General features: G+C 48.2%; 1 long non-coding RNA gene across 1 annotated transcript; it reads right to left on the bottom strand.

The window, feature by feature from the left end:
- Window positions 1–5,063: 5,063 nt before the first annotated feature.
- LOC123569230 (uncharacterized) lies at window positions 5,064–6,957 on the bottom strand. Its single transcript, XR_006692879.2, has 2 exons — window positions 6,866–6,957; window positions 5,064–5,358 (listed from the first exon to the last, which is right to left on the bottom strand). It is a non-coding gene; the product is annotated as an uncharacterized lncRNA (long non-coding RNA).
- Between the last annotated feature and the right edge of the window lie 17,531 nt (window positions 6,958–24,488).

Raw genomic sequence — 24,488 nt, forward strand, 5'->3', positions numbered from 1 at the left:
TTGGTAGAATTCACCAGTGAAGCTATTTGGTATGAAGTTATTTATTGCTGCACTTTTCTTTGTTGGGAGGTTTTTTTGTTTTTGTGTTTGTTTGTTTGTTTTTGAGACAGAGTCTTGTTTTGTTGCCCAGGCTGGAGTTCAGTGGCACCATCTCGGCTCACTGCAGCCTCTACTTCTGGGATTCAAGCGATTCTCCTGCCTCAGCCTCCTGTGTAGCTGGGATCACAGGTGCACACCACCACGCCTGGCTAATTTTTGTATTTTTAGTAGAGATGGGGTTTTGCCACGTTGGCCAGGCTGGGCTCAAACTCCTGACCTCAAGTGATCTGCGCACCTCAGCTTCCCAAAAAGCTGGGATTACAGGCATGACTCACCGTGCCTAGCTGTTGGGAGGTTTCTGATTATTGATCCAATCTCTGATATAGTTTGGATGTCCCCTCCAAATCTCACGTTGAGATGTAATCCCCAGTGTTGGAAGTGAGGCCTAATAGGAGGTGTTTGGGTCACGGGGGTGGACCCCACATGTCTTGGTGCTGCCCTCACCGTAATGAGTGAGTTCTTGTGAGATCTGGTTGTTTAATGTGTGGCACCTCCACCCTCTCTCCCTCTTGTTCTTGCTTTCTTCATGCAAAGGGCCTGCTCCTGCTTTGCCTTCTGCCATGAGTCAAAGCTCCCTGAGACCTCCCAGAAGCCAAGCAGATGCTGGCACCATGCTTGTACAGCCTGCAGAACAGCGAGCCAATTTCACCTCTTTTCTTCATAAACTACCCAGTCTCAGGTATTTCCTTTTTCTTTTCTTTTCTTTTTTTCTGAGACAGGGTCTCGCTCTATTGCCAGACTGGAGTGTAGTGGCACAATCTTAGCTCACTGCAACCTCCCTGTCCTGCGTTCAAGTGGTTCTTCTGCCCCAGCCTCCTGACTGCCTGGGATTACAGGCACGTGCCACCATGCCCAGCTAATTTTTAGTAGAGATGGGGTCTCACCATGTTGGCTAGGCTGGTCTCGAACTCCTGGCTTCAATTGATCCACCCGCCTCAGCCTCCCAAAGTGCTGGGATTACAGGTGTGAGCCACCACGCCTGGCCAGGTGTTTTTTTTTATAGCAATGCAAGAATGGATTGATACAATCTCCCTACTAGTTGTAGGTCTGTTCGGATTTCCTGTTTCTTCTTGAGTTGGTTTTTGTAGTTGGTGTCTTTCTAGACATTTATCCACTTCACCTAAGTTATCAACTTTATTGGTGTAAAATTGTTCATAGTACTATCTTATAATCTCTTATAATCCTTTTCATTTCTGTCAAATCAATAGCGATATCCTCACTTTCATTTCTGATTTTAGTAATTTGAGGCTTCTTTTGTTTTCTTTATCCATTTAGCTAACATTTCATTCCTTTTGTTGATCTTTTAAAGAACCAACTTTTGATATTGTTGATTTTCTCGATTGTTTTTCTATTCTCTATTTTATTTGTTTTCACTCTAATCTTTATTATTTCTTATCTTCTGCTAGCTTTGGATTTGGTCTCCTTGTTTTTCTAGTTCCTTAAGGTATACAGTTCGCTTTTAAATTTTGAGGTCCTCCTTCTTTGTTAATGTCTGCATTCACAGCTGTCCATTTCCCTCTTAGCACTGCTTTCACTGCATACCATAAGTCTTGATATGTGTGGCTTTTGTTTTCATTTGTCTCAAGGTATTTTCTGACTTCCCTTATGATTTCTTCTTTGACCCACTGGTTGTTTAAGAGTATATTGTTGGCCGGGTGCGGTGGTTCACACCTGTAATCCCAGCACCTTGGGAAGCCGAAGCGGGCAGATCACAAGGTCAGGAGATTGAGACCATCCTGGCTAACACGGTGAAATCCCGCCTCTACTAAAAACACAAAAACAAAATTAGCCGGGCATGGTGGTGGGTGCCTGTAGTCCCAGCTACTCAGGAGGCTGAGGTGGGAGAATGGCATGAACCCGGGAGGCAAAGCTTGCAGTAGGCCCAGATCGTGCCACTGCACTCCAGCCCAGGCAACAGAGCGAGACTCTGTCTCAAAAAACAAACAAAAAAAGAATATATCATTTAGGCCGGGCATGGTGGCTCACATCCGTAATCCCAGCACTTTGGGAGGCCAAGGCAGGTGGATCACAAGGTCACGGGTTCGAGACCAGCCTGAACAACATGGTGAAACCCTGTCTCTACTAAAAATACAAAATTAGCCGGGTGTGGTGGCACACGCCTGTAATCCCAGCTACTCAGGGGGTTGAGGCAGGAGAATTGCTTGAACTTGGGAGGCAGAGGTTGCAGTGAGCTGAGATCATGCCATTGTACTCTAGCCTGGGCAACAAGAGTGAAACTCCATCTAAAAAAAAAAAAAAGAAAGAGTATATTGTTTAAATTTTCACATAGTTCTGAAAATTTCAGTTTCCTTATGTTACTGATTTTTAGTTTCATTCCATTTCAAACAGAAAAATATACTTTGATTTCAAACTTTTTTTTTTTTTTTTTTTTTTTTTTTTAGACAGAGTTGCTCTATCCCTCAGGCTGGAGGAGTGCAGTGGTGCGATCTTGGCTCACTGCAACCTCTGCCTCCCAGGTTCAAACAATTCTCCTGCCTCAGACTCCCAAGTAGCTGGGACTACAGCCATATGCCACCACGCCTGGCTAATTTTTTTGTATTTGTAGTAGAGACAGGGTTTCACCGTATTGGTCAGGCTAGTCTCGAACTCCTGACCTCAAATGATCCGCCCAGCTCAGTCTCCCAAAGTGCTGGTATTACAGGCATGAGTTACCACGCCCGGCCCAAACTTTTAAAATATATTAAGATTTGTGTTGTGCTCCTTGGCTGATATTAGTCTGTATCCTTTAGCTCTAATAAAACAGTAACCAGGTGTATAACAGCTTTTCTGGATTATCCAAGTCATTCTAGTGAATCATTAAACCTTAGTGTGCTCATGGGGAAACTCCAGATACAAAGACCTAGAAAGAAAACTGTTAAATAGAAGTGGTGAGAGTGGGCATCCTTATCTTGTTCCAGCTCTGTACACTAGTACAACCACGATGGAAAACAGTGTGAAGATTCCTTAAAGAACTAAAAGTAGAACTACCATTTGATCCAGCAATCCCACTACTGGGTATCTACCCAGAGGAAAGGAAGTCATTATATACATAAGGTACTTGCGCATAGATGTTTATAGCAGCACAGTTCACAACTGCAAAAATGTGGAACCAACCCAAATGCCCATCAATCAATGAGTGGATAAAGAAACTGTGGTGTATATATATGATGGAATATTACTCAGCCATAAAAAGGAATGCATTAAAGGCATTCACAGCAACCTGGATGGGATTGGAGACTATTAGCCTAAGTGAAGTAACTCAGGAATGGAATACCAAACATCGTATGTTGTCACTCATAAGTAGGAGCTAAGCTATGAGGGTGCAAAGGCATAAGAATGACACAGTGGACTTTGGGGACTAAGGGAGAAAGAGTGGGAAGAGGTTGAGGGATAAAAGACTACAAACTGGGTTCAGTGTGCACTGCTCAGGTGATGGGTGCACCAAAATCTCACAAATCACCACTAAAGAACTTACTCGTGTAACCAAACACCACCTATTCCCCAAAACCTATGGAAATAAAAAATTTCTTTAAAAAGAAAGAAAATTGGGCCAGGCGCAGTGGCTCATGCCTGTAATCCCAGCACTTTGGGAGGCTGAGGCCGGTGGATCACGAGGTCAGGAGATGGAGACCATCCTGGCTAACACGGTGAAACCCCATCTCTACTAAAAATACAAAAAATTAGCCAGGCATGGTGGCGGGTGCCTGTAGTCCCAGCTACGCGGGAGGCTGAGGCAGGAGAATGGTGTGAACCCGGGAGGCGGAGCTTGCAGTGAGCTGAGATCGCTCCACTGCCCTCCAGCCTGGGTGACAGAGTGAGACTCCATTTCAAAGAAAGAAAGAAAGAAAACTGTCAAACAGAAAACATGAACAAATACTTGAACAAATGGAAAAACTACCAAGTTCTCTGATGGGAAGACTCAAAATAATGAAAATTCCAAATCTCCCGGAGTTATTTCCTAGATTAAAATCAATCCTAACAAAAATGCCATTAGGAATTTTTTAAACTAGCTAAGGTAACTAACTATATGATTTATATTGGGGGTTTGACGAAGGAAAGTAAGATACTCAGGACATTTTTGAAAGGGAACAGCAGGTGGGAACCTAAGATATCAAAGCCTACTGCAATGCTTAGTACTTTAAACAACGTGAAACTCATATGCAAATAGACACCCGACTGGAACAGAATAGAAAGTCCAAAAATTCCCAAGTACATACAGAATTTAAAATATGACAAAGATGGTACTTCAAATATATATGTTGCTGGGAAAATTGAATATCTGTTTTGCAAAAAAAGAAAGAGAGAGAGAGAGAAGGAAGGAAGAAGGAAAGAGAAAGTAAAAAGCAAAGAAAGAAATAAAGAGAGAAAGAAAGAAACAGGCCAGGCGTGGTGGCTCATGGGTGGATCACCTGAGGTCAGGAGTTCGAGAACAGCCTGGTCAACATGGCGAAATCCCGTCTTTACTGAAAATACAAAAATTAGCTGGGTGTGGTGACAGGTGCCTATAATCCCAGCTACTCAGGAGGCTGAGGCTGAGGCAGGAGAATCGTTTGAACCTGGGAGGCAGAGGTTGCAGTGAGCTGAGATCACTCCAACCTGGGGGATAGAGCAAGACTCTGTCTCCAAAATAAAATAAAATAAAATAAAAAGAAAATAAGCAAATCTGTGCTTCATGCTATATACAGAGCACCACAGATTCAAATGTAAAACTCCCACAAAAATTAGTGGAACATGACTTGACGTAAGACTTTTCTAACTATGACAAAAACCCCAGAAACTCTAAAAAGAAAAACTTGATGCATTTGGCTACATTGGAATGAAAAACCTCTACTTAGTAAAAATCTCATCGGCAAAGTCAAAAGACAAATGACCAACTGGGAAAATGTGCAACTCATTTTACAATCAAGGGGCGATATGCTTAATATATAGAGTTCTATATCAATCAAGACTAATACCCAACAGGAAACTGAGCAAAGGATATAATGTTCTCAAAGCTTGAGTGGCTTGGTTCTGATTGCACTCTTGCCATTTGCCATAATTTGCTTCAGGCAGCCACTGGTTCAAAGAGGATGAGAGGTTTATGAGACAAATTGGAACCTGTTATATGGCTAGGAGTCAATCCTGGGTGTCTTACAGCTCCAAGGAGAGCTACTTGGCTGAGCACAGACGGTGTCTACCAAACTGCAGTGGATCCTCAGTCCTGTGAGTGAGATGTGGTATGGTAATCAGCACTATCACAGCAATAGCCAATTAACGCACCTGTGAAATAACAGATTACAAGCATATTAATGGCAGGATTTTTTTTTTTTTTTGGTAAAAACAATTATGTGGAAAAACTAAATGTCCCCCAAGAAGTGGTCATAAATTATGACCGGTCCATACAATGGATTTCTACACAAGGAAAGAGAATAAAGAAGCTCTGTGTTTACTGATAGGGAAAGTTCTCCAAATTAGTTGCCAAGTGAAAAAGGAAAACCACAGAGTAGAGTGTATGGTGTACTGCTGCTTGTGTTTTAAAAGAAGGAAAGGGGAGACAAATGAATTTATACTGACTTATGTATTCCCTGAAAAAAGGTCTCTGGAAAAATAAAGTGATAACTCTGCTTCTTGATGGAGGGATAGGAACTGGGCAAATGGACAGGGGTGGAGATTAAAACTAGAGTTATTAGAGTTATTTAGAAGTAAAGTTTAAGAAAAGTAATCTAATAGTTGATAAGCTTACTTTTCTTTCTTTCCCCCCAACACCTTGAGACGGAGTCTCCCTCGGTCGCCCAGGCCGGAGTGCAATGGCACGATCTCGGCTCACTGCAACCTCCGCCTCTTAGGTTCAAGCAATTCTCCCGCCTCAGCCTCCCAAGTAGCTGGGATTGCAGGCATTTGCCACTGTGCCCAGCTGATTTTTGGTTTTTGGTTTTTTTTTTTTTTTTGAGATGGAGTCTTGTTCTGTCCCCCAGGCTGGAGTGCAGTGGCACAATCTCGGCTCACTGCAACTTCTACCTCCCGGGTTCAAGCAGTTCTCCTGCCTCAGCCTCCTGAGTAGCTGGGATTACAGGCACACACCACCATGCCCAGCTAATTTTTTGTTGTTGTTGTATTTTCAGTAGAGATGGGTTTTCACCATGTTGGCCAGGCTGGTCTTGAACTCCTGACCTTGTGATCCGCCCACCTTGGCCTCCCAAAGTGCTGGGATTACAGGCGTGAGCCACCGTGCCAGGCCTGATTTTTGTATTTTTAGTAGAGATGGGGTTTCACCATTTTGGCCAGGCTGGTCTCGAACTCCTGACCTCAGGTGATCCACCCACCTCGGCTTCCTGAAGTGCTGGGATTACAGGCGTGAACCACCGGGCCCAGCCAACTTACTTTTCAGTAAGAGAAAAAAATGAAAAGGCCAGGAAGAACATTTTTCATTAAGAGTATACTTTTGGCCAGTCGCGGTGGCTCACGCCTGTAATCCCAGCACTTTGGGAGACCGAGGCAGGAGGATCATAATGTCAGGCGTTTGAGACCAGCCTGGCCAACATGGTGAAACCCCGTCTCTACTGAAAATACAAAAAAATTAGCCAGGCGTGGTGGTGCAAGCCTGTAATCCCAGCTACCCGGGAGGCTGAAGCAGGAGAATTGCTTGAACCTGGGAGGCAGAGATTGCAGTGAGCTGAGATCACACCAGTATACTCCAGCTTGGGCAACAGAGCGAGATTTACATCTCAAAAAAAAAAAAAAAAAAAAAGAAACAACATCAGAACCCTGTGGGACAGCTGGTACTCACTGTGCATCATGGTCCTGGAGCTGCCACCTCTATTCTCACACCCTGCTGTTCCCCAGGTCCCTGCTCTGGCCCCAGATTCATTCTCAGGAAGCGCTCTCGCTACCACTTCCTGCTCCTGTTGCTACAACAGACATTGCTAATTGATCCCTGCGCAGGCTGCAGAGAAAGCTGCAGAGTCCTTCATGCAGCCATCAGGGCAGCCAGTGCTGGTCAAGCTCGTCTTCAAAATGATCCCCACCTGCAATCTGGCTCATGACGGTGTCCACCTGAACTTCCTGTCTTTGCACATTCTGTTCCGACGTCTGAAATGCTTGTCCCAGCCTCCCTCTAGCTGATTGGTATTCATCCTCATCCTTTAAGACTCAAGAGCCTCCCTCTAGGAAGCCTTTGCTGCCCCATCCAGATCCAGTGCTTGCTCAACTGTAGTGCTCACACTCACTTCCCCTGAGACCTTCTTCCCACTGTTTTACAGTGGTTAGGCCACATTATCACCTGCTCTGTTAGACCGAGGTGCTGGGGGGCTGGGACCCCTTCCTTCTCCCCGTTCCTTAGTCAGGGTGGCTTCATGGGCCTGTGACCTGTGCAGTCCCAGGGCCTCAGGCTTAGGAAGGCCCTGCACTTGGCTTAATGCTCTGCTGTCACCATCTCATGATTCTTAATACTTTTATCTTTGAGCCTGTGCTTTAGAGGTCAAGTCCAATGGGGTGTTGGTCATGCACTGGTCACCAACTGCCTTCCTGCCTCCCTAGGACAATTTCTTGGTGGCTCCATCCTCTTCTTCTTGGTGCCAGGTCCTGCCCATCCTCCCCTTCTAGCCTGGAAACCCTGCCTACGTCTGCCCGGGGCAGCAACAGGGTCCTGTTGAGCCAAGAAGGTTGGGTGCAGGTGCCAGAGGGTCGAGTCAGGTGTGTACGCTCTGCGACATCTGGGGACAGGGACAGGCAACACTGCAGCTATCTAGACTCTGAGTTTTGGGGGTTGCCTGTGTGCCAGGGGTTGGGGTGATGGCTGTGGGAAGGGGAAAGGCCACCTTGACTTCCTCAGAGCCCACCGGGCTGCCAGGGGGGTGCCCAGCAGCCATGGAACCCGAGTCAGAGGGCGGCTGGGTGACCTGGCCATGAGGATAGACTCCCTTCAAGTTCCCCATGCCCAGGAGCTGGGGTGCCCTCTTCTCTTTCCAACCTTCTAGAATTCAGCTTGCATTTGTCCCTTCTGTCTGGCTTCAGGCATTCTACATGCAGAAGGTGCTACAAAATACAAATTGTAGAACTTTGGTGATTCTGCATGCGAGTTAAGTGCCTTATGTTTGCATCTAAAACCAGCACTGTGCAACGTAAAGATTCACAGGAAACACCGTGCTAATTATTTAGAATTCTAAGTTTTCTTTATTTCAGATGAAGTTAAATAGCAAACATAAACACTGTGAAAAGTCAAGAGAGAGACCATAGCAGGAGAAGAAGGCTTTATATAGCACTCTTCTACTTTTTAAACATTGGGCGTGGCTGGAGTTTTCATTTTTCACTGGGGTCCACAAATCTTATAATCGGCTCTCCCGCTGCCCTCAGTGCCAGGTGGAGAGCAGATTCTGGAGACTGTTGAATGAACTTGGACACACGTATTACTTTAGCCAAGCCCACTCTGCACGTGGCCCGGAAATGGACACCTCAGGGGCCTGTGTGCGATGCCGCTGTCCTGGCCCCAGGCTGCCGCTGCACTGTGCAGAGAAGGGTGGAGGCTCTCAGGGACGCCTCTCTGGGAACTCAACTGTGACAGTATTTGCAATGAGCAAAGACATCCGAGATGCAGGGAGGCAGCCTTCCCTGGGGATTGACCTGGAAGAGGGTGAGATTCTAGGAGGATGGCATCACCTCCATGGCAACCCTTGCCAAAAGTCAGAAATCCAGGCCTGCAGGCTGTGGGTGCTGATGCCCTGTAGCTCTGTTCTGCCCAAGCTCTGCAGAAAGGTCTATTTCTAGCCAGAATTTTTTTTTTTTTTTTTAAACAACAGATCAGTTCCTATTACAGGTAGAAGGCTTCAGGATTAAAAAAAAAAAAGTCTGTAGGATGTAATACTGTTCCTTAATGGGAATCATTTGTTCACATAAATGATTATTTACTGATATTTCGTTCTGTCTCTCAACACGGAGTCATATTTACTTTAGGGTTTTTTTGTTTGGTTTGGTTTTGGTTTTTTTGAGTCAGGGTCTTACTCTGTCACCCAGGCTGGAGGGCAGTGGTGCTATCATAGTTCACTGCAGCCTCGAACTCCTGGGTTCAAACAATCCTCCCACCTCAGCCTCCTAAAGCGCTGAGAATACAGGTGTGAGCCCCCAAGCCTGACTGACTAGGTTTTCTTTTAAGCATTAAGTGGTTACAAAGCTGCAGTTCCTACAATTCACTCTTGAGCCCAAATCCCACCCTCTCCATGCCCCGTCCTTCCCCAGAGAAAACCAGTGTTATGAATTTGCCTTCTCTGCAGTCCACGCTGCCTTCCTTCTCCAGCATGTGTTCCCAATGTGTTCATTTCCAAATTCACAGGAATGCATTCGCACCGTAGTTAATGTTTTGAACTTGCTTCACTCCCCAATGTTATGTTAGTTAATTCATCCCTACTGAGATGTGTAGATTTGCTTTATTCATTTTTACTGTGTTATATTGTATTCCATTTTACTAATACACCATGAAGTATTAATTTCTCCTCTAGATTATGGACGTCTGACCTTTCACGATTAAAGACACTGTTTCCGTGAATATTCTTGTGCTGGTGGCCTTGTGAGAGAGTGCTGGCTGTTCCTGCTATTTTCCTGCTCTTTATAAGAGATACTAACACCACAAACATTTCCCAAAAATTAAAAATAGCAAGAAGCTATTGAAAATATCTTTCTGCCAACAAGTTTGTGAACAGAGAGGAAATAGATAATAGGCCTCCAATCTCTCCTGCCTCTTCCGTTGTTGCATCTCTCTGGTCTCTTGTTTTCTTTTCTTTTTCTTTTTCTTTTTCTTTTTGAGAGACAGGAGTCTTTCTCTGTTGCCCAGGAGGAGTGCAGTGGTGCAGTCTCGGCTCACCACAACCTCCGCCTCCTGGGTTCAAGCGATTCTCCTACCTCAGCCTCCTGAATAGCTGGGACTACAGGTGTGCGCCACCACGCCCAGCTAATTTTTGTATTTTTAGTAGAGACAGGGTTTCTCCATGTTGGCCAGGCTGGTCTCAAACTCCTGACCTCAAGTGATCCACCCGCCTCGGCCTCCCAAAGTGTTGAGATTACAGGCGTGAGCCACCATGCCCAGCCTCTTGTTTTCTTTTAAATATTTTAGATTCCCACAGTATCCAGCGAAACTCCAAAGCAAAATTTCATGTGAAAACAGAAAAAGCTCCCAGGATTTTAAGGAAATTATTTGCAGTGATGCCTTTCAGGGGGAAGCTGCTCTTGGCTTCTCAGCGTCCACGTCATCCTGAGAAAGGACCGTTGGTGGCATTACCAGGTTCCAAAGAGAAATACCTAAAGGCCAGGTCATGTCTGTGCCTGTGCCACGCCTTAGCACTGTGCAGGAAAGTCAACTTTTCATTTCAGAAGCCACCTTTCATCTTCAGGAATAGAAACAGCAGAGCTATTTCCTACTACAGAAAAGCTTGGTGTTTTTACAACTGAGGAGCAGAACAGAATCACCAAGGGAGCTGGTGGCCTAGGAAACTTCAGTGGCTGCTGGACCCTGCGCCCTCCTTGGCATCTTGCTCACCTCCTCCTTCCTGTCTGTCCCTCTCATCCTCATGGTTTTGTGTTCAGCATCACTACATACCCCTAGTCTGCTGATGAATGGCCAGTGGACAGAGGCCTTGGAGGAATGAACTTGACCTTCCCGTGCAGTTTGGAGAGGCACCTAGGGGAGAGGCCAGAGAATCCCAACTGGAGGGGAAGTTACGCTGCCCTCAGGATCCTGGTGGGAGGGTCCTGCTCTGTGGCCGCCCTTGCGAAGAACCATTCCTGTGAGAAGCTGGTCTAAGGACACAGAGCCTAGGTCCTGGCGTGAGCCCGGCCACCTCTTGTGTTCATTTGTTCTTTCATTCTACAAACTGTGGGCTCCCGTGCTGTGCCTGGGACCATCCGGCCCTCAGAATGCATCAGTGAGGAAGCTGGCTTTGTGCTCAGGGCATTCTCGCTCTCCTGGAATGGAGCGATGGTCACCCTAGTCTTGGGAGGACCCACTGCTGGCTGGGCCTTCCTTATGGCAGCCCTGTGAGAGCAAGATTCTGTTACAATGCCCATTCTGCAGATGCAAAGCTGGTGGCCCAGAGTGAAGAGGCCTAAGGCCACGTGGTGGTCAGAGGCAGGACTCTGAGGGTGTGCAGCTTGTGCCTTCTGCTTCCCTGAGTGGTCCAATATGCGAAGCTGAACCCCAACCCCATCTCTGGTGCAGGAGGGTGTGAAGTTTCTTAAAGCCTAGAGCTGCCAACCCTGTGAGCACCATCCATTTACTCAGCAAATGCTCTGTGGCCCTCAAGCCACATTACAGGGGAGAAGCATGGCTGAGTGGAAAGCACGTGAGTTAGACATCTCATCCAGCCTTCATCATTTAAGAGCAGGTGAATTTTTTTGTTTGTTTGTTTTTTGATAGGGTCTTGCTCTGTCGCCCAGGCTGGAGTGCAGTGGCTCAATCATGGCTCACTGCAACCTCTGCCTCCCAGGTCAAGCGATCCTCCTGCCTCAGCCCCCTGAGTAACTGGGACTACAGGCATGCACCACCATGCTCAGCTAATTTTTGTATTTTTAAACATTTTCTGTAGAGACGGGGTTTTGCCATATTGCATAGGCTGGTCTTGAACTCCTGGACCCAAGTGATCCGCCCACCTCGGCCTCCCAAAGTGCTGGGCTTACAGGCGTGGGCCACAGCGCCAGGCTGAATTATTCAAGCCTTAGTTTTTTCCTCTGTAAAGTGGGGGATCTAAGGATTTTATGAGGCTCCACAGAAATGACACGTGTAACCTGCCTGGTGTGTATATGCCACAGGAAACATCAGCACTATGATTGCAATATTTTTGTCTCCTCCAAAACTCATTACATTTCATGTTGAAATTTAATCCCCAATATGACAGTATTGAGAGGTGGGGCCTTTAAGAGATGAATGGGTTAATCCATTAATGGGTTATTGTGGGAATGGGACTGGTGGTTTTATAAGAAGAGGAAGACAACCATGAGTAAGTACATCAGCATGCTTTGTGCCCTCACCATGTGATGGCCTGGGCCACCTTGGGACTCCACAGAGAGTCCCCATCAGCAAGAAAACCCTCACCAGACTTGGCCCCTTTTCCTTGGATTTATCAGCCTCTATAATTGTAAGAAATATATATTTTTAATATATTACCCAATTTCAGGTTTTCTGTTATAAGCAACAACAACAAAAACAGACTAAATCAGCACCTTCCCTTTTCTGAAGGTTCAGGTTGCCCTGTCAGTCACTGACTGAGGTCTGAGGAAGGGGAAGTCTGATGGTCAGGGTGAGCTGGTAGCAGCCAGTGCTCTCTGCAGCTGGTGGGTGGGGGGTGGGGTCACTGACCGATACAGGGTATCTGTGCAGGGCTCCAATTTAAACAATCCCAACCTCAAGTCCTGAAGACCTCTTGGTTTGTATTTTCCCATCCAGAGAAGAGGTCACCATCCAATGGTGTATAATAAATCTAGAGATGTGTAACACATTATCCCCAAACTTAGTGGCTTGAAACAACAATAAACATTTATCATCCACCCCAGTTTCTAGGGCGAAAAGTTCAGATGCAACTTAGTAGGATGGCTGCAGCTCAGGGTCTTTCATGAGACTGCAGTCAGATGATGGCTGGGGCTGTGGACTCATCTGAAGGCTTGACTGTGGCTGATGATACACTTCCAAGGTGACTCACTCACGGCCACTTGGTGCTGGCTGTTGGCCCAGTTTTTCCCCACATGGGCCTCTCCATGGGGCCCCTTGAGCATCCTTACAAAATGGTGACTGGTTCATCTCAGAGTGAGTGACCCAGAAAACAGGCAGCTAGGCAGAAGGTATTCTTTTTATGACCAAACCCAATAGTTGTATCATATCACACCTACCACATTTGCTTGGTTACAAGTGAATCACTAAGCCCAGCACACATGCAGGGGGAGGTGAACCAGGCTCCACTTTTTGGAGAGAAGAATGTCAAAGAATCTGTGGATATATTTTAAAGCCACTGCACATGGTTTCTCTTTGTTCCTCATTTCCAAGCCAGTTTCTTTTTTTTTTTTTTTTTGAGACAGAGTCTCGCTCTGTCACCCAGGCTGGAGTACAGTGGCCGGATCTCAGCTCACTGCAAGCTCCGCCTCCCGGGTTTACGCCATTCTCCTGCCTCAGCCTCCCGAGTAGCTGGGACTACAGGTGCCCGCCACCTCACCTGGCTAGTTTTTTTGTATTTTTAGTAGAGACGGGGTTTCACCGTGTTAGCCCGGATGGTCTTGATCTCCTGACCTCGTGATCCGCCCGTCTCGGCCTCCCAGAGTGCTGGGATTACAGGCTTGAGCCACCGCGCCCGGCCTCCAGTTTCTTCCCCACAGCCCCCAACTCCACCACAGCTCCAGTGCTGGAATTCCCTCTGAGCAGGAACTTGCCGAAGGGTTTGAATGTCTATCAGCTGTTTTCTTTCTATCAATGTTTCCAACTTGCTAATAAGGTAGCATGTGTTTAGACTATTGAACACTTCCTAAAACCATTTCCTCTTGGGGTTTCTAAAATGTAGGGCAATCTAAATCAGAGAGATTAACGGGAGAAATCGTTGTTTCACCTGTGTAAAGTAATCCAGGGTTCTGCCAGGCAGGGCCTCGGAGGTCACCTCCCTTGTTTCTAGCCTGCATATTCATTCATTGTCTTCTTCTGTCTTTTAACTCATCTCACCAGGTTAGTCTGAAACACCTCAACCACAAATGTTGAAGGGGGTTTTGACTCTAAAGGGTCTTCAAGGTTAGATTTGATTTAAGGAGTAAAACTCCCTAACCAGAAGTTGTCTGCAGAGCTGCTGTGCCTCAGGCACAGGGACGCACAGGCTGCAGTCTCTGTCCTGGGCACCATGGCATAGGGTGGACTCAGCAGTGTCACTGGAGTTTCCTGTAGTTTCCTGTTTAGGGGTGGCTGTGGACTCTCCAGGTGAGGCCCAGAACAGTGGTTCAGGGTGTATTTGCTGAACCTGTGCTTCCCCCTGGGATGGGGCTCCTCCGCCTGATAAAAGACTATCTGTGATGAAATCTAAGAAGGCCAAGGACTTGTTGTTTATTAAGCACCTTCTGTGTACTAGGTGCTTAGTGAGGGGTCACACATGGAATTCTCAACAATGATAGGGACAGGTTGGGAGGAATATGGTCCTCACTTCAAGGGGGACAGCACAGAAGCGCAGCGAGGTGGGGGCTGTGTGGTCGGGCGGGTCCCACCACAGACTGGCCCACACATGCTGTCCACCAGGCAAGAGGGCAGGGCCCTGCTGTGTGGGGTTGCTCACTAGCCAGGGCACAGGGGCCTTCCGTGTGCTGGCTTGTCTGAGCCTCCCAGCAGCCCGAGAGGGGGGGCCACACAGAGAAGACCCCATAGCCCAGAAAGGGACTCACCCGCCTCGGTCACACAGCCAGGGGCAGAGTGGGTTTGGGAACTCCAACTGCCTGGCTCCAGTGCTCCTGGAGAGCCTGGGGGGGCCCCGACTCGCTCTTGGAGCTGGCTTTTTCCCCTTTACCTGACCCAGAGTCAGAAACTGGAGAATTTTATTTCCGGCACCTCTGTGGGGCCTGAGTGTTAGGGAGGAAGAGCTGAGCTGCTTTTGTGAAGTCGTGTCCCCTCCCTCCTCTGGACTCACAGTTGCATTTCTGGCCTGGAGGACTCGGGCTTGGTGTGAAGAAATTGCCCACACCCCAGTGTGTCTGGCCGATCTCACTGGTCCCAAGTGGTTTCTCCCTGAGTGCTCACAGCAACTCCCAGAGGCAGGGGAGGGGTGCATCTGTTTTACAGATGGGAAGCTGAGGCTTTTGTGAGGCCACCAAGTTTTTGCTGCAGGGTGGGGGCTCAGACTTAGTGGCGAGCCTTTATAGGGGCTCTCTTGGGTAGAGCTAGATACTGCTAAGTAAAGCAAGTGCGGCCCACATTCACTGTCACATAAGTCCCCAGTAACACACAGATTTAGCAAAGGTCTCAGGACACCTTCCTGAGGGTCTAGACTTTGCCTCAGAATCCTCTTAATACTAAATTCCAGCCACAAGCTCTTTGCAACATCCTCTCTTCCTTGACCTCTTGGCCTCCCTGAGATCTGTGGATCTGTGGCTATGCCCTCGCCCACATGACTCTCATCCTCCTCCTTTCCCTGGCCTCCTGAAGTTCTGCCCATCTTCAGTCCATCCACCTCCTCCCTCTCTCCCTCCCTCCATCCTCCTCCAGCAGGGTAAATCTCAGAAGAAGAGAAGAACTTTTCCCCCTGCACTCAGCCCCTTTCCTGCCCCCCACCACTATCTGGATGAATTTCAACCTCCTTGGTTGGGCTCCGCCTTGCCTTGTGTTCCAGTGGGGAACCTCGTGAGGTCCCCCAGCTCTCGCCCTGGGCCATCCCTGCAGCCTTTGCTCTCTTCTCTGTGACCTGTGTTGACCTCTCCTGACATCTTCTGGTTACTCCCTCATCCCTTGAGTCTCCCTTTTGGCCCAGCCCCCAGTCTGGCAGCCAGACAGTCTTTGAAACCTGTAGTTATCAGGACCCTGCTGCTTAAAACCTACAGGGGCTTCCCACAGCTCTCAGAATAGAACCCAGGCCTCTTCCTGATCTGATGAAGACCCCAGGGCTGGTCTCAGCACCCTTCTTTGGTCTCATCTCCCACCAGGCTGGCTCCTGCCTCAGGGCCTTAGCACCTGCTCTTCCCTCCGTCCTTCCCTCCTTCCTGTATCTTTTTTTTTTTTTTTTTTTTTTTGAGACAGAGTCTCGCTCTGTTGCCCAGGCTGGAGTGCAGTGTGTGATCTCAGCTCAATGCAACCTCTGCCTCCCAGGTTCAAGTGATCCTCTTGCCTCAGCCTCAGCCTCCCAAGTAGCTGGGATTACAGTCACTGCCACTGCCCCTGGCTGATTTTTGAATTTTTAGTAGATACAGGGTTTTACTGTCTTAGCCAGGATGGTCTTGATCTGACCTCATGATGCGCCTGCCTCGGCCTCCCAAAGTTCTCCCAAAGGGGTGAGCGACCATGACCAGTCAAATAGCTTTTGTCTTAAAGGCTGAACTGAATTCTTTGTTGCTAGAACTTACAGAAAAGTTGTCAAACTAGTGCCAAGGATTCCCTGTGGGTATTTCTCACCCAGCTTCCCCCAGCGTGAACCCTTACAGAAAAGAGTACAATGATCAAAAGGAGGATATTTACATTAGTACAAAGTTATTAACTAACTCCTGACCTTTCTTGAATTTCACCAAATTGTCCACTAAGTGTTCTTTTTCTGTCTAGGCTCCCACCCTGCGTTGTGTCATTATTTCTCCTGGGTCATCCCCAGTTTGTAACGGTGCCTTGGCCTTTCCTTGTCAATGGTGATTTGGATTAAAGAGTCCTGAGCAGCTATCTTTGCAGAGTGCCCCTCAGTTTGTGCTTGCCCTGTGTCTTCTCATGACTGAAGTAAGCTTTGTATCTTTGGCGGGAATACCACGGAAATGATATGCCCTTCTTGGTGCATCCTACTGAGAGGCCCAGAATGTCCGTGCGTCTGATACTAGCCATGTGAACCTTGACCACTGGGTTAAGTTGATGAAATTTCTCCACTGTACACTTTGACAAAATTTCTCCACTTTATAGTTACCATCTTTCTTTTTGTAGTTCAGTATCTTGAGGGAGACTGTGCACATTCCATTCCCCCAAAAATTTCACCCACTAATTTTTGCCTCTACTGTGGCATTGTGTCTGCAGCCTTTATTCCTGGTGTTTGCCTGTCAGCAATGTTTCTATCTTCATTTCTTCATTGGAATTCTGTGAAGAAGCATCATCTCTTCTCCATTTGTTTATTGACTTTTTTTCCATTACTAACATCGGCATGATGGATATTCTATTCTGTGGGTGAAAAATCTAATATCATCCTTTATTTTGTTGCTCAAATTATTCCATCCTTGGCAATTAGGAGCTTCTTTAGGTTGGGTCCTGTTTGGACAAATTCCTTCCTTCCTTCCTTCCTTCCTTCCTTCCTTCCTTCCTTCCTTCCTTCCTTTTCTCCTCCCTCCCTCCCTTCCTTCTTTCCTCCTTCCTTCCTCCCTCCCTTGCTTCCTCCCTCCCTTCCTTCCTCCCTCCCCTCCTTTCCTTCTTTCTCTTAGTACCTCTTCACTTTCTGGTATACAAGATGCTCCAGGCTCATCTTCTATGTTCTCTGCCCCAGCCCTGGAGTCAGTCACTTCCCCTGAGAACTCTGATTTCTATTACTGGAAATTGGTGCTTAGGGACCAAGCTCTGGGCACAAGGGGTGCTCATTGTTATAGGGTGTCATTGTTTGGTCGCTCTGATGAACAGAGCCCATTTAAATGTTGTCAGTTGTCTGAGCTGTCCTGTCTGCAGGGTCCTGTGTGGTCCCAGTGCAGCAGTGATATGTCTATTTAGTGTCTTGCTAATGGAAGCTGCTGGGTTGCAGATGAAGGAAGCCCCATCCAAGCCCCAACCAGGCTGGTTGGTTGAAGGAAGCCCACTAAACAAGGGTGGCAGTGGCACCCCCTCAGTGAGGGTGGCAGAGGGACCTGGGCCTGACCCACCACACAGTGTGGGAAACCTGGAGGCTTTTCTGGGCCCCAATTCCCTCTTGGGTGGAACTTGAGCTTGTGCTAGATGAATGTGGAGGGCAGGACCCTTGAGGTCTTCCAGGCCTGAGACATAGCACATAGTCAGATTCAGTGGTCCAGTGCACTATCACCACCATCACCCTCCACTGGGCCCTTGGCCAGGTCTGGGGTCTCCCTAAGGTGCAGGGGCAATGGCAGCAGCCCCTCAAAGAGCTACTGTAGGGCTGACACCAGTATGCACGCCAGACTCTTGGGAGAGGGTTGGAGCATGGAGTTCACACAGCACAGGAAACTGTGGTGGGGACCTTCACTCTGGCCAGTACCTGAAGGTGAACATCAGAGCATCTCCTAGGACAAGAAGGGGTGAGGTCCAGGTGTGCCCAGGGTCAAAGAAGGGGTGATTGTGGAGATCCACTCTGGGTTAGGGCAGTGTTGGGCTGCAGAGGTGGAGCAGACAGCTGGACGATGTTGGGATTGGCTGTATTAAAGAAAAAATATTCCCGTTGCTTGTTAAAACCCTATAAGGCCAACTTTATTCAGGCCCATTGAGATAGGTACAGGGTCTTGTAGTGGAAGAGAGATATTTGGCTCAGCTCCAAACACAGCATGGACCACTGGAGATTGAGAGCCAAGGGCAGGGTGGGGTTGCTGGATGGAGAATGACAAAGGGAAAACAGCAGGGGGAAGGGCGATTCTGGCTTAAGTCACCTAACAGGATTGTTGCTGAAAGCCAGCCACAGTGACCAGATAGCTCCCAGGGTGTGGCAGGGGATGGGGCGTCTGGCCAGTTAGTGAGGGTGACCAGAAGACTGAGGGTGGAGTATTCTGGCAAAATTGGACTTAGTAGGATCCTTGCTAAAATTGGATAATGTAGGCCAGGCTCACTGGCTCACGCCTGTAATTCTAGCACTTTGGGAGACTGAGGTGGGCAGATCAGCTGAGGTCAGGAGTTTGAGACCAGCCTGGCCAACATGGTGAAACCCCCTATCTACTAAAAATACAAAAATTAGCCGGCCATGGTGGCAGGTGCCTGTAATCCCAGCTACTTGGGAGGCTTAGGCAGGAGAATTGCTTGAACCCTGGAGGTGGAGGTTGCAGTGAGCCGAGATTGCACCACTGCACTCCAGTCTGGGCTACAGAGGGAAACTCCATCTCAAAAAAATTGGTCAATGCAGAGACAAACAGAAATCCCCAAATCAGGACTTGGTTGAAAGACAGTTCAGTGGAGGCTGAGTAGAGTCTGGTTAAGGAGAGAACCTTGTCAGCTGCCCTCATGACTTGGGGCCTGGAGTCTTTTCCACAAAGTCCGACGTCAAAGCTAAGAGGACACGAGGCCGGTGACTTGACTGGGCTTCTGGGTCCCCTGATGCCAAGTGGAAAAAGTGTCTGAAGTTGAGGTTTTGTAACATACTGTTTACCAAGGCTGAGTTGGCACGGGTCTTAAACACCATATTCCCAGAACATTGACAGGCCGATGCTGCCCTTACCATCATTCTGCCACGGGCCTGTACACAGACCAGCAGCTGTGAGCAGGGAGCCTGCCTCAGCCGGGTGGAAACACTGTGTTTCCCTGTGTTTAGGTCCCGTGGGTTTGCACAGCTGGTAATGATAGGATTGGGGATCTGGGATGCATCATCCCGGAGTGCTGGAGCCTTGGGCGGAGCTGGAAAGTGGAGCTGCAGGGACAGAGTAGGGAGGCAGTGAGGCCCCAACAGGGAGGGCCCTGGTTGCAAGGAGACAGCATTTCATCATTTTGCAAGTGAGGTCCCCCAGAGGGAGTTTCTGGAGCGATGCAGGTGTCAGTAAAGCATCTTTCCCACATTCTGGATGTCTGGCAAGTCTACCCTCCCTGGTGTCCCTTACCCGGCTGTGGCGGCCACCAGCACTGTCCTGCCAGCATCCTCAGGTCTGACTACTGTGTTCCAGGAGCCATCACCACTGAAAATTAAAACTGCCATCCCCTCCAGATGCAGTCCAGAAGGCAGGGGGCAACCTGGGCTAGGTAGCAGGGTGCTCCTTGAGGCCACCTGGGGAAGAGCATTCTCCTTCAGGGACCCTGGTGTCCCCAGGGGCTGACGGGGCTACACCGATTCAGCTCCAGAGCCTACCAGGGCTAGCACTGAGGTCAGAGAGCCCAGGAGCCCAGAAAAGAGAATCTTGGAGCTCCCATGTCCAGGGACACTCACTGCCCACCCTCACCCAGAACCGCTGTTCCCGAAGGATTTTACGCATTGCTGATGGAGACGAGCCAAGTGGATCAAGCAGTCTCCATGACGGGAATAGAGGGGCTGCTGTGGGGCGCCCTTGATGGCCAGCTGTGGGGCCTTGGCTGGGCCATGCCCTTCTCTGAGTCTCAGTTTCCTCACCTGTGGAACAGAGTTAATGATGGACCACCCAGGAGCAAATGATAGCCTTGTGTGAGGGCCTGGCATGTACAAAGTATTTAGAACTAGGTATTCATCATATATTCCACATACAGATGGACATGCAGTTATTTTGTAAAGAGTTCTTATTTAATTCCAATTTGTTGTGTAACACTTTACTCCTTCCCTTTGACCAGTTGCTACAGAAAGCAAATTCTGTTTTGCGGTAGGCTTTCACCTCCGGCCGCTGCACAGTGCGTTGTATGTCCCGGTAGGTTCTTCAGCATCTCGGAGGGAGGCTGCCATTCCTGGGCTGCTGGGCCCTAGCAGGTCTGACACAGCCAGTGCCCTGTGGCCGCATGCCCAGATGCTGAAACTTGTTCCTGGCTCAGCAGTTTGGAAAGAGTTGGTGCCACTACCTGTTCCTTCTCCTCCAGAATCAGACAGGAGGGTGGGGGCTAGCAGGAGCGGGTGTGAGACTGTCCACTGGGGTGACAGGAAGCTGCAATTGATACTTCCGCTGTGAAATGTCACAAGCTTGTGGCTGAAAGCTACAAAGAAAGGGGAACGTGTCCAGCCCCCTGAGATGAGGCACTGGCACCTTTGTGCTCCTAGGCAGCAAAGGAGGACTTTCTTATTGGTGCAGGCAGCCACTTGGATATTTAAAAACCTGATAAATAAAGCTTGGAATTGAAGTGTTTCTGCATTTTTCTGGGGGAAATCCACATTGCTCAAACCTCAAGTGAAGGCACCTTTTCTTTGCTGAGACTTTTTAATTTTATTTTATTTTTGAGATGGAGTCTCACTCTGTTGTGCAGTCTGGAGTGCAATGGCGTGATCTCAGCTCACTCCAACCTCTGTCTCCCAGGTTCAAGTGATTCTCCTGCCTCAGCCTCCCCAGTAGCTGGGATTACAGGTGTGAGTCACCACACCTGGCTAGTTCTTGTATTTTTAGTAGAGACGAGGTTTCACCATGTTGGCCAGGCTCGTCTCGAACTCCTGACCTCAAGTGATTCGCCTGCCTCGGCCTCCCAAAGTGCTGGGATTGTAGTCGTAAACCACCATGCCTGGCCTTGCTAAGGCTTTTGAACACAAAAGTTGCCATGGGCTCAGGCTATTTAGGGCTGAGTTCCACGGTACCATGTGGCCGACACTTTCCGTGGCAGGCCAGGGACCACCTTCTGGGGCAGGACTTGGGGCTGACCTGGACATGTTGCAGCTCTCACTCTCCTTAGTGTTTTAGAAGTCATGAAACAGCCATTCTCTGAGAGGTGTGTGAGAGTTTTGGGTGAAAAAACCCAGATTTTGATAATTAAATGAAACTGCCTAGGGAAAGTACCTGGAACATAATGGATACTTCGAAAACAAAGGAAATCCCTTGTTTTTTATTTTTATGTTTTATTTTTTCCTGTTTTTTGTTTATTACATATTTTTCTTTCTCTCTCTCTCTCTCTCTTTTTTTTTTTTTTTTTTTTGAGACAGAGTCTCACTGTATTGCCCAGGCTGGAGTGCAGTGGCGCAATCTCGACTCACTGAAGCTCCGTCTCCCTCCTGGGTTCACACCATTCTCCTGCCTCAGCCTCCCAAGTAGCTGGGACTACAGGCACCCGCCACCTCACCCGGCTAATTTTTTGTATTTTTATTAGAGATGGGGTTTCACTGTGTTAGCCAGGATGGTCTTGATCTCCTGATTGTGTGATCTGCCCATCTCGGCCTCCCAAAGTGCTGGGATTACAGGCGTGAGCCACTGTGCCCGGCCTATTATACATTTCTCATCACAACAAAAGAAAACAAGAAGAATATCTGCACAGAGTCCCACAACACACTCTGTCCTCTCCACGCGTGCAGAAATAGTTTTGACCAGGTGGTAATTGCAGCTTTCATGATTCTGTTTTTATTCTTTGCAGTGTTTTCCTATGTTGCCACATAACACTCCTGATTATTTTAACAGCCACATGACATTTTGTGCATCAGCTCTTCAGGAGCAAAAGACCATTTAGTGAGACGAAGGCATTTTTCCTAGACCACAAGTCTATGTTTTTATTTGTGGGATTCTTCCCGGCACAGCGAAGGCCAGATCAGGACAGCTAGAGTGAGGAACCCGGAGTTGTCTCCACAGGAAGGGATGAGAAGCACAGGATTCCCCTGGTCCTGAGAGCCATCCCCGGGCATGGCCTGTTGGTCCAGACACTGCGTGGGAAGTCACCTACCATGCAGGCACATAGTGACCAACTGGCAGCCCTGTGAGGCTGACCCTGTGGGACTGGGGTACAGGCTGCTGCCACACCGCTGGTTCTTGCCCAACGCAAGTCCCAAGAACAAACCAGAAACACGGACCCACAGGAGGTCCTCAGCTTGACAGAACTGAGCTCCCCTTGTAAGAACAAGGGGTCTAGGCCGGGTGTGGTGACTCATACCTGTAATCCCAGCTACTCTGGAGGCTGAGGCAGGAGAATCATTTGAACCCGGGAGGTAGAGATGGCAGTGAGCTGAGATGGCGCCACTGCACTGCAGCCTGGGCAACAGAGTGAGACACCATCCCAAGAATAAAAAAAGAAAAAAAGAACAAGGGGTCTGGAGGGTCTTGGGTCCACATGCTCTGGGTGGTGTGTGGCGTCCTGGGTTTACAGGAATTTCTCCATCCCTCTGTAAGATGGGCGTGTGGGAGTGTAAAAATGAGCCATTGTTCACGGTGCCTTGAGCGCATCCGGGCAGAGTGGGGTCTGTGGGTCAGGGCTCGGTGAGAGAGAGGCGTCCGTCGGAGAAGGGAAAAAGTGCTCGATTGCTGGTTTCTACCCATGTCTACTTCCTATCAGGGACTGCAAGGGCAGAGAGTAGAGAAGCACCAGCAAAGAACTGGCTGGGACCCAAGAAGGACTGGGTGGGAAGAATCCCATGGCCATAGGAGAACACTTATTAAAAGCAAAAAGGTTGCGATATGTTTCAGGGTGAGAAAAACACACCTAAAACAACAGGCATGGTAGAGTCTGATTAAAAAATAAAAAGCACATGTAAATACCGGAGTAGTAGAATGGTACCAGCTGGCATGAATAGAGCAATAAGGGGGAGTTGGGCCATGGGTGTATTTGTGTCCCACGGAATTCTCTGGCAATGCCGAAGGAGGCTCAGCTAGAAGATGTAGAAGATGTCCACTTTACAGTTGAGGGTAAGATGTCCCTCGCTTGAGGCGTGGGCCGAGGCTTAGACCTCGGTTTTGGCACTTAGGGACATCCTTTTCCTTCAAAATATTTTCTCTTCATTGCTTTTTCTCTTCCTTCCTTCCTTCCTTCCTTCCTTCCTTCATCCTTTTCCTTCAAAATATTTTCTCTTCATTGCTTTTTCCCTTCCTTCCTTCCTTCCTTCCTTCCTTCCTTCCTTCCTTCCTTCCTTCCTTCCTTCCTTCCTTCCTTCCTTCCTTCCTTCCTTCCTTTCTTTCTTTCTTTCTTTCTTTCTTTCTTTCTTTCTTTCTTTCTTTCTTTCTTTCAGAGTCTCTCTGTCACCCAGGTTGGATGGAGTGCAGTGGTGCAACCTCAGCTCATTGCAACCTCCGCCTCCTGGGTTCCAGCGATTTGAACATCATACACATACTGCTGAGACCAGCTCAGCTGGGGAGACCCTAACTCAGCAGCGCTAGAGGAATTAAAGACACACACACAGAAATATAGAGTGTGGAGTGGGAAATCAGGAGTCTCACAGCCTTCAGAGCTGAAAGTCTCGAATAGAGATTTACCCACATATTTATTGACAGCAAGCCAGTGATAAGCATTGTTTCTATAGATTACAGATTAATTAAAAGTATTCTTTATGGGAAATAAAGGGATGGATAGTTATCAGCAGCAGGAGCATGTCCTTAAGGCACAGATCGCTCATGCTATTGTTTGTAGTTTAAGAATGCCTTTAAGCGGTCTTCTGCCCTGGGGCCAGGTGTTCCCTGCCCTCATTCCGGCAAACCCACAACCTTCAGCATGGACGTCATGGCCATCATGAACATGTCACAGTGCTGCAGAGATTTCTGAAGCACTGTGGGCTGGGGGCCAGTTTATGGCTAGATTTTGGGGCCTATTCCCAACACATACCACAACACAACACACACTACATAAACCATACATGCACCATGCATACCACACACTACACATTGCACACACACCCCCATACCACACACACATCATACACAACACACAACATACCACATACACAACACAGCGCATCCATACCACACCACACAAAAACCACAAAACATACCATACACACATCACATCCCACACACAACACACACACACAACACAACACACATACACTACAAAGCGCATCACACACACCATACATCAGATACATCATGCACAGCCTACCACACATACACATACCACATATACATGCCACACGCTGCACACACACCGCACACACAAGCATGCACAGCGCACACACACGTCACACACACGCACAGGCACGCACAGGCTCTGCACCAAGACCTCTCTAAGCAAGAGCCTATTT

The sequence above is a fragment of the Macaca fascicularis genome, chromosome 15, assembly GCF_037993035.2.
Source record: "Macaca fascicularis isolate 582-1 chromosome 15, T2T-MFA8v1.1".
NCBI lineage: Eukaryota > Metazoa > Chordata > Mammalia > Primates > Cercopithecidae > Macaca > Macaca fascicularis.